The 10,564-nt window shown below is 33.0% G+C and overlaps 1 long non-coding RNA gene across 1 annotated transcript; it reads right to left on the bottom strand.

Moving 5' to 3' along the window:
• Window positions 1-8,444: 8,444 nt before the first annotated feature.
• Window positions 8,445-9,599, bottom strand: LOC142357041 (uncharacterized). Its single transcript, XR_012761538.1, has 3 exons — window positions 9,503-9,599; window positions 8,981-9,005; window positions 8,445-8,535 (listed from the first exon to the last, which is right to left on the bottom strand). It is a non-coding gene; the product is annotated as an uncharacterized LOC142357041 (long non-coding RNA).
• Between the last annotated feature and the right edge of the window lie 965 nt (window positions 9,600-10,564).

Genomic DNA, 10,564 nt, shown 5'->3' with positions numbered 1-10,564 from the left:
TACTCGGGCTCGAGTATGTGTGGCAATTTTTGCTGGTCGTCCTCGTGGTGTTGTAGATTTGTTAGTCTTGAGCAAAAACAAGGAAGAGTTATTTCTTCTGTTTTTATAGTTGGTATTTTATAGGTTTGCAACTAGTTGGGTTATTTGGTTGTGATTTAATGATTTGGTATCAAATATGGTGCTTATTGGGCTGAATTTATCAATTTGTTAACATTCTGTATCGTGTGATATTTGCTGATGTTTTGCACACAGTTTGACATAGTAGTGTTACTCAGTGTTAAGTGAATAGCGTGGTGCAGATTTACTGATAGGAAGTGTTTATGGCAATTGCCACGCGAAATTTGTATTATCTCTTTGAAATTTGTATTAATCGGTTATTAGAAGTGGCTAATTGCGCTGCAGTTTACAATGAATGGTTTAGAGTTTGTTTTTGAGATGCTTTTGACATGATATAAAATCATATTTTGCTGTTGTTATGAACTTGACTTCTTGGTGCGATATCTGCTTTTGAATATTTATTATATAAATAGTTCTTTAGCATTCTATCGAGTTTTTTTGGAAAATTATTGGTTTAAGTTTAAAGGTTTGTTTAGCTGATTGCCTGAATTTTTAAAATAATTGCAACAACAAAATGTTCATCGTAAGTAGGAATTTTTTTTGCTTTTTCGAATTGGTTTCTGGAAATGTATTTGAATAATCCCATTTTTTCTCCCGGCATATGCTCATTTGAAAAAATATAGGGAAGGAGCCAATCAAAACTCCGCGAAAATAATTTTTTCAAAAAAATTTTATCGGTTCTATGTTCTTTTAATGTAGATAAAAATGCGCAATGATCTGTGGTTATTGTCAACATGTTACGATATAAATAATGTTTAAAATATTCGATGTACCATACAACTTCCAATAGTTCTATTTCGTTAACATTGTAACGTTCTGCGGTAGGAGCAAAGAAACCAAATGCAAATGCAATTCGTTACCACCAATAAATTATGTTTTTTCCTAGTGCTGCGCCTTGTCAGAGCCGTTTTTAGCTGCATCAAATTTTCTTCGAATTTTAAATTGTGGCATTTAATGAGAGTTTTCTGTGCTCTATGAAATTTTTCCATCAACTATTTCAATATTTTGTTTGAGTTTTGATCCATACCAATATTTCAGAACCTGTCATCAATGAAATTAGTAGATGATAAAAATGTAAGTTTGATAAGAATTTGCTAATGTATTGAACAGATCCAAGAAATGCTTTTAGTCGTTTGAAGGTGCTTGGAGGTAGAATTGCCAAAACAGCTTGAGTTTTAGTATCTAGTGGGCCAAATCCCTGTTTGAGTGAATTTATATCCCAGCCAATCAATCTCTGTTTTAGCAAATGACACTTTTGCATATTGATACTTAAATTATCAGCATTTTTTTTGCAAACGTTTGATCACATAGTTAAGTTGTTTTGAATCTCATCCTATAATAACTATCATTAATTCTTCTAGCAAAGAAAATTTGTTTTGACGGCCTACAAGTGTATAGTCCATTGCTTTTGAAACTCGGTAGGCATATCAGCTAGTCCATGGAATCCGGTTTTAAGTCTGTAAGTGTCTGTTGATAGTTCACAAATTATATTCATGTTAAAATGTTTAGCTGTATTTTTATATAACTGTAACTGATTATTTGAGTATTTTAAATTGATTGTAGAAAAATTTGAATGTTGATTGTTTTGTGTTTCTCTTAAAAAATGTCAGTTTGAATCAATTACCTCTCGTTTGGTATTTATTTTTTGGATTAGGTAATTTAGAGTTTTAGAATTTAATTTTATTGAATGAACTTTCTTTAGTGTTATTAAAAATGAGACACGAACTTTTTATCAAAAGTTTGATTTAACTGCATGTGTCTTCGATAATCTAACTCCAGAAACAAGTTTTGGAAGGTGAGAAGCGGTTGTTGGTTTAATTTTGCATTTATAATTAAGCTTTATATTATTAATTGTTTTTCGTATTGTTGCGTGTTGGTTTGCAATTGCGAATCCTAGTGTGTCAATGAAATCCCATCCTACTATGTTTTTCTGACCATCATCTACTACAGTTAGTAGTGCATTTTTGTTATGAATATATGTAACATATGTTCTATTTTTGCCAATAACTTTGATGGGCTCATTAGAAAAGGTTTTTGAATCTTTTTTGTCTGCTGTGTGGATTCATAGAACCTACGAAATGACTTTGAGTGTTTCATTCCTGAGACTTTGATTATACTGCATACACTACCAGAATCAATCATTGAATTGGAGTAATTTGGTCAAACTGAATTTTTGCTTTGAAAACTCTAGTTTATTTGCTGTTTCGCTTGGGATGGCCGCAATTTAGTTTTGAATCAGTCTGATGAGTTGTACTCCTGGTTCTACAAATCTCTATAACTGCTGATATAAATGAAAAATTCTTTGTCGTTGCTTTTTTCTGGAGTAGATTTGATTGGATTTGTTTGTTGTTGTAATATTTGATTTTCTCCTCTTTTCAGGTTGCTGTACACTTCTGCAAAGTGTTTTAAAATTTGAAAATTATTGCAATTTTTTTCTTTTGAGTGGCAGTTTTGTCTGTGATTGTTGTCCCAATGTTATCCACAGATGCGGCAAATATTTGGGTAACAAATTCGTTTGGAGGCATTGGCGGTGCGATTGAAGTTTTGTCAATGTTGGTAGGAGTTGATGTTGTTTGCTTTGCGATTTCTGTTTGGTAATGGCTGATAATGTTTACGAATTGGTTTCTATTCTATTTTTGAGTTTTATTTTGTTGGTTTCGTGCGCCTATTTCTAAGTTTATGCCCATTTCTAAGGCTCTGTCACGTATTAAGGTCCCTTTTTTAAATTATTTTGGTGTATCAAAATCTACCATACTGAGAACAAAAGCGTCGCAAATGAGGTTAGTTTCTTCATCTCTTAAACTACAATTCTAAGCTTATCCTATTAGTTGTCCTTAGAAGCTTCGAAGTGACTCGCCATTTTATTGTTTGGATGAGAAGAACACAAATCTGTTGTGGGGGATATTTCGTGTTTTGATGATAGAATTCTCTATTACGTTTCACAAATCTTTCATTGGTTGACTTTCGATATGGAAACCTGGCTGGATTGACTGTGAAATATTCCTAAAAATCGTCTATGGGTAGTTGTGTTTTGCGGGAGTGCGCTGCTGACTGCGCCATGTTGTCCAATGTGATAGTTTAGTTTAGTAAATTGCTTTGTTTGAAACTGGAGAAACTTTCAAAATCATTCTAAATTGAAGAGCTATTATTCAAATACTGAACCGTCAACTGACTTGAAGGGGAGTAATTAGGAAGAGTGAAGTTAACAACAAACTTGTTCAAGATTTGCAACAACTGATCATAATTTGATCTTGCGGCACAATGGAATTAGTTTAAATGTTTGCAACGTGAACAGACAGTGTGCTGGATATTGCTATGAACAATTGAAACTTCATGATCACAAATATCAACAGCAAATTGAAAGTAAAATTGAAATAAAAATAAAATGCGATATGATATATGGCAATGATGTCTTATCCGTATGATGGGCGTAACTGCAGTTACTCATCTTTATTCATTATCATGGGATATTTGGAAAGTTAGGCTGCAAATCCTGCTAGACATTTAAATTTCTGTAATGCTTTTATGGTGCCGAGAATAATAATTCCTGTATTTTTCAAAATCCTGTAGAAGAAAATTAAAATCAGGCATAGAAGAATTAACAACGGTAGAATTTCTGTGTCTTCAATCCATTAAAATGTATCAAGAGCATTGCGAGTGAGAATACCGACCAAGCCCAAAAAAATTACCCCAATCGCACCCCAAAACACCTTGAGCACAAGCGAATATATCCCGTGGAGCAAATTATAGCAATTCCTCCACAAAGACCTAAACAAAGACAAGCAACAGCAAACTCGTCATTGCAAAACAAGTGCAAATGGCGGAGCAGTTCAACACCAATGACAGAATTGGATGAGTTGCTCGATTTAATTCAAGCATGCCCTCCAATTTTTTTCTTTGAATCAAGCTTCCTCAAGACAAAAACGACGACATTTATAAAAGAAAAATAAATAGAAAGTAGATTTATCATCTCTACATTGAAAAGAAGATTCTAAGGAAGCAGAATTTTCATCAGATTCAGAATTCAGAACCTGATTATTGAATCAAATTTACTCAGAAACCTTTTTTATTAAATATGATAACCAGTAAAAATGTTATCAATTTTCTCGTTTTCATTAAAATAAACTTTGAAATTCTTTAATTTCTTCAGGTTCAAATGTGATGTAGTGTTATATGCAGTTTTGATTATTAGCAACATCGCGGAGCTAATCATTAAAAATTTTAAATCTTCAGTTTAGTTTATTTTGGTTTTCCTTTTTTGTTGCTAAAACTCATTTCCTTCTTTGCAAATTTTCACTAATTGTTGTTTTTTTATAAATTGCTTATCAGACTCAATATCTGACCCATAGTTTTTGTTTCCTGATTTTTCTGCTTTTTTATATTGTTCATTTTTGTCTTGTGCTTAAATCATTGATCAAACTGCTTATCATTTCTGTATTTAATCTTACATTCCTTCTCTTGAATCTCAATGCATTGTTTAACTGAACCTCTTACAGTTATAGCAATTATGACAAGCAAAAAAACTTAGAATAATACAAATCCAAATTCATTCTTTCGTTAGTCGAATCACTCCAGTAATTTCATCACTTGTATTCGCGGAGCGAATACCATCCAAAAATGTTCTGGAATAGAAAAATTCTCATATATAGAATCTTACGCAAATTTGCGGAGGGCAGTCAAACAAGGAATATCACAACAGTAAATTTTATTTTCAGTCGCGAAAGTACCTTAAGATAAAGGATTGCTTAAACGCATGACAGGTTTTGCGAATGCTTGAATGAAATTTGTATTAATCGGTTTTTAGAAGTGGCGAATTGCGGTGCAATATACAATGAGTGGTTTAGAGTTTGTATATGAGATGCTTTTGACTTAATATAAGATCGTATTTTGCTGTTGTTATGAAGTGGACTTGTTGTTGCGATATCTGTGTTTGAATATGCATTATATAAATAGTTCTTTAGCATTGTATCGAATTTTTTTGGAAAAGTATTCATTTGAACTTAACGGTTTATTTATATGATTGTCTGAACTTTCAAAATAATTGCAGCAACAAAAAGTTTATCGTATGTAAGAATTTTCTTTGCTTTTTCGAATTGGTTTCTGGAAATATATTTGACTAATCCCATTTTTGCTCCCGGCATATGCTCAATTGAAAAACTATAAGGAAGGAGTCAACCAATCCTCCGCGAATCACAGTCTTATGCGCTCACGCCTCGAAGTATTGTCTGAATCACAGTCGTATGTTGAGTCGTACTCCTGGTTCTATATTTCTCTATAACTGTTGATATAATTGAAAAATTCTTCGTCGTCATTGTTTGGATTAGTTTCGATTTGAATTGTTTGTTGTCGGTAATATTTGATTTTGTTCTTTTTTCAACTTGCTGTACACTTCTGCAAAGTGATTTAAAATTCCAAAATCTCTGTGATAGTTGTTCCAATGCTATCCACAGATGCGGCAAACCTTTGTGTAACAATTTTGGTAGTAGGCATTGGCGTTGCGATTGAATCTTTGTTAATGTTGGTAGGATTTTGTGCTGTTGGCTTTGCGATTTCTTTTTTGGTAATTGCTGATAATGTTTACGGATTGATTATTATTCCACTTTTGAGTTGTATTTTGTTGGTTTCGTGCGCCTATTTTTATGTGTATGGCCATTTCTAAACACTCTAGTAACTTCATCACTTGTATTCGCGGAGCGAATACCATCAAAAAAAAGTCTGGAATAAAATGTTTCTCATATATAGAATCTTACGCAAATTTGCGGAGGGCAGTCAAACAAGGAATATCACAACAGTAAATTTTATTTTCAGTCGCGAAAGTACCTTAAGATAAAGGATTGCTTAAACGCATGACAGGTTTTGCGAATGCTTGAATGAAATTTGTATTAATCGGTTTTTAGAAGTGGCGAATTGCGGTGCAATATACAATGAGTGGTTTAGAGTTTGTATATGAGATGCTTTTGACTTAATATAAGATCGTATTTTGCTGTTGTTATGAAGTGGACTTGTTGTTGCGATATCTGTGTTTGAATATGCATTATATAAATAGTTCTTTAGCATTGTATCGAATTTTTTTGGAAAAGTATTCATTTGAACTTAACGGTTTATTTATATGATTGTCTGAACTTTCAAAATAATTGCAGCAACAAAAAGTTTATCGTATGTAAGAATTTTCTTTGCTTTTTCGAATTGGTTTCTGGAAATATATTTGACTAATCCAATTTTTGCTCCCGGCATATGCTCAATTGAAAAACTATAAGGAAGGAGTCAACCAATCCTCCGCGAATCACAGTCTTATGCGCTCACGCCTCGAAGTATTGTCTGAATCACAGTCGTATGTTGAGTCGTACTCCTGGTTCTATATTTCTCTATAACTGTTGATATAATTGAAAAATTCTTCGTCGTCATTGTTTGGATTAGTTTCGATTTGAATTGTTTGTTGTCGGTAATATTTGATTTTGTTCTTTTTTCAACTTGCTGTACACTTCTGCAAAGTGATTTAAAATTCCAAAATCTCTGTGATATTTGTTCCAATGCTATCCACAGATGCGGCAAACCTTTGTGTAACAATTTTGGTAGTAGGCATTGGCGTTGCGATTGAATCTTTGTTAATGTTGGTAGGATTTTGTGCTGTTGGCTTTGCGATTTCTTTTTTGGTAATTGCTGATAATGTTTACGGATTGATTATTATTCCACTTTTGAGTTGTATTTTGTTGGTTTCGTGCGCCTATTTTTATGTGTATGGCCATTTCTAAACACTCTAGTAACTTCATCACTTGTATTTGCGGAGCGAATACCATCAAAAAAAGTCTGGAATAAAATTCTTCTCATATATAGAATCTTAAGTAATTGCGCGGAGCAAAGTCAACCAAGGAAAATCAGAACAGTAAAAATTTTGAGTCGAGAAAGTACATTATGATAAAAGATTGCTTAAACGCATGACAGGTTTCTCATCCAATAGAAATTAAGAAAAAGTAGAAATCTTCATATTAGATATATTGCTCCCATTTCGAACTTGTTGTCCGTAAACATCGGCAATTTCCAATTGTGATTTCAATGAAAAATGTTTTTCGGCCTGATTGTTTTTATTTTTTTCCCTTTTTATAGCTCTCAATAGAAAATATTGATCAAAAGTTTGTGTCGTACAATCAAACGTCTTGTAATTTGTGATTCACATTTCAATTGTAAAGCTACTTATTTTAGTTTATCTTTCAAGCGATGAATCAGAACTGGTGTTGTGCTTCTGTAGCTGAGCAAACCAATCTATTACCATACTATGTGTGACTTTCAGTATGTTAAAAGTTTGATGGAAAAAGTAGAGACTTGAACAGGACTTTAAACCCTCATAAAATCAAACGAACAAAGTTTATGTGAAAAAGAAATTGTTTCGTACAAAAACCAAAAGAATTTTTTTTGGCTGCAAATTTTAATCACAAACAATATTATTTGAAAGTTAATTCAAGGAATTTTTTATTCGACGAAATGTTTATTGTTAACAAATTCAACGTAGGTTACTGTTGATATTGCGTATCCGATAACCAGGGCCTAACTTTATCAACAAAAAATAGAAGCTAACAGAAAGAAACCTTGAAGAACATTTGTATTTAGACTGGCTAGGAAATAACAACCTGAAAAATAGTTTCCCACCTTGCCAAGATCTTGATAGACCACCATTTCTTGGAACTCATTAATAAGATCATGTTTCTTGAAAGCCAGGCAATGAACTTGAAAGTCCGTACATAACTCGATGTTTTCATGGTAAGTACCATGTCAAGATTTCGGCAAGATTTAGCATGTATCAAGATGTATCAAGTTTCGTTTCACTGGGTTCGTATCGACCAACCTATTAGTCACTCTACCTTGTTTTTCTTGATCAAAACAGAATTTTTCGTTTTTTAGTGATTGCCATATGCAATGATTTTGCAAGCTCCTAAACGTCTTGATAAATCACTTCCGTTCAAAATGTGATGATTTTGGCGCTATTTACCGTGTTTTAGCATCTTTTATAGCAATTTGTGTCACGCTGTTTCTGTTCGTTGTTTTTTTTGTTTTCGAAATGCGTTGCAACTCTGGGTTGAGTTAAATTTATTGACGAGTACCATCATTATAAAATCAAACGTACCGATAATATTCTACGTTTGAAGTCGGACAAACTGCCGATACCAAAGAAAATTTGTAAGGGCTTTCGAAATTTTTGTTTTACTAAAACCAAACACGCCGACGATATTTCTAAATATTTGTTCAACTCGTTCAAAAATGGCGATTACAGGACTAGGATATATGGATAAGGGATAGAGTGAGTTTTTCGACCTGAATCGCTTCCAGTGACAACTTGTAGATGAAGACTGAAAAAAGTATTTCTTCTTCTGGTATCAACTCTCTTCCTGTACTCCCGTCTTCATTTGGTTGACAGAAGAAATCCTAATCGAGATCTTGACATGAAAAAAATATGGGGACGCAATTTAAATTGTCAGTGAAACTACTATGCTCCTAATTGTTAAATCAGTCAATGCTTCAGATCTTTAGCAAACTACCATAAATCATCTCGATGTCGAGTGCTCGCTGCCCAGGTCGAGGTTCTCGTTATTCGAGGTTAGACCCTTTGAGAAAGTTTTTGATCATGAGCACACCCACTGAACTGCCATTGCCATTAACAAATTTATCCTTCGGCGACGGCACCTGGCGATGTAGTGGGGCGTATGAGCATCTCGACAAACCAAAACTTTCTCATTTGTCTACTTGAAAAATTATTGTTGTAACGAAAAAAATTAGAAAGGAGATTTGACCATAAAATACAGCATGTGAAAACATTAGGAACAAGCTCAAAACACTCTTCGATATGTAATTTTGTAGTCAAGATTTCGACCAGAGATTCCGTAGTCTCCATAGTGCTGTAAACAATTATGAACCCAGTTTTAATCCGTTCTAACAACCATTCACTGTTCATGAAGTTTAATTGCGCAAGCTTATAATTTTTTGCAAATATATGAAGTTAAGTAAAAGTGTAGTAATTAGCGATGACTAGCCAGAAGTTTCAACGCAATTTTTTGGCCAAAATTTGAGGAGAATGCTGCGAAAGCGCTGAAATTATAGAAAATCAACTCTAAAAACGCATAATTCTGTAAGATCAACGCTAATAAGCGAATTCCTATCTAAAATCAAAGCTGAAATTGGCGTTAATCGTACATAATTTCTACGCCTTCACTTCATTGATCAAAAAACTACGCTAATAGCTCTGTCTCTGCTATTCATATACACGAGGAATTAACAAATGAAGACAAATGAACATAAAAAAAGGCGAAATTGAAATTGCTACTAACTTTTTATATTTACAAATTATTTGAGTTTTTGTTTCTTTTAGTTGACGAAAAAAAATGGAAATGCATACCTGATTTTTCTCTTCCTGATTTTGTGCAATTTTCAGTTGTACTTTTTTTTTCAAATATAATCAATAACAGGTAAGTATTCACTGCATTCTTTTTAAAAATAAACAAATTTAGCTGGCATCTGCGGTTGATTTGGTCTTTACAAAAAATGTCTTTGTTGTGTTCACCGCGGCAACATTAAAGACAAATTAATTGGTTATAATTTTCGTAAAAACTTTGCTTTTCATAAAAAATACGAATATAAGCTGGTTTGAAGTTGAACTTTATTTTCTGTGATAAAGGATGATGTGACAGCGAATCTATGTAGCTTAATTTTTTAGTTTTCATAATTATGTCAACTAAGTAATTGAAATGCCAAAATTTTGGAAAAAGATGGTTACAATGTGTTCAAAGTTCTTTCTACTTCCTTGTTTGTCTAAAGGCAACTTTAAATACTGTGCCGTGCGTTTTTATTGAACTCGACAAACTTAAGTATGATTTAATTTGCCGGATTTCATTTGTCGAATCAATAATAATACCTAATTGCTGTTAAAGTTTTGGAGTTAAATCAAAAGTTGATGATGAAACACCGAAATATATCAAATTAAGACATTTTTAGTACCTATTATGAATATTTATCAATTAAAAATATAAAACCAAAAAAGCATTTAGGAAATTTTTCCGGAGACAAACAGAAGACAAACAGCTATAAATGCTTTTTTTCATCATCCAAAAACGTTATCTCTTCTCCATATGTTAATGCGCACCGCAAAGCGCTTTTTGTTAACGCAATGGCGTCTACGTGTTTTAGTCAAAACTCAAAGCCCTACAATCTTTTTCGGGAACGCCGAAGTGAAAAAAAGATAAGAAAAAAAACAACAGTTGTGAAATATTCCTTTCTTATTAATTTTTTTGCAATTTCTACGCTAAATCGGTTGCAATTAGTTTTTTTCCGCAAAGAAATTGCAACACCCATCGACGAACCTTCAGAACTTCATTTCTCTAATTTAAGGTTTTTTTTAGATCAGTAAGCGTCCTAAATACGTGTCAGGGGAAGAAAAGCGAAGAGGACTGACAACTTTGCA

This window comes from Convolutriloba macropyga, unplaced genomic scaffold, assembly GCF_964194025.1.
Source record: "Convolutriloba macropyga unplaced genomic scaffold, txConMacr16.3 SCAFFOLD_4532, whole genome shotgun sequence".
NCBI lineage: Eukaryota > Metazoa > Xenacoelomorpha > Acoela > Convolutidae > Convolutriloba > Convolutriloba macropyga.
Note: the sequence above shows the minus strand (reverse complement) of the source record. Positions and strands in the feature narration are given on the sequence as shown.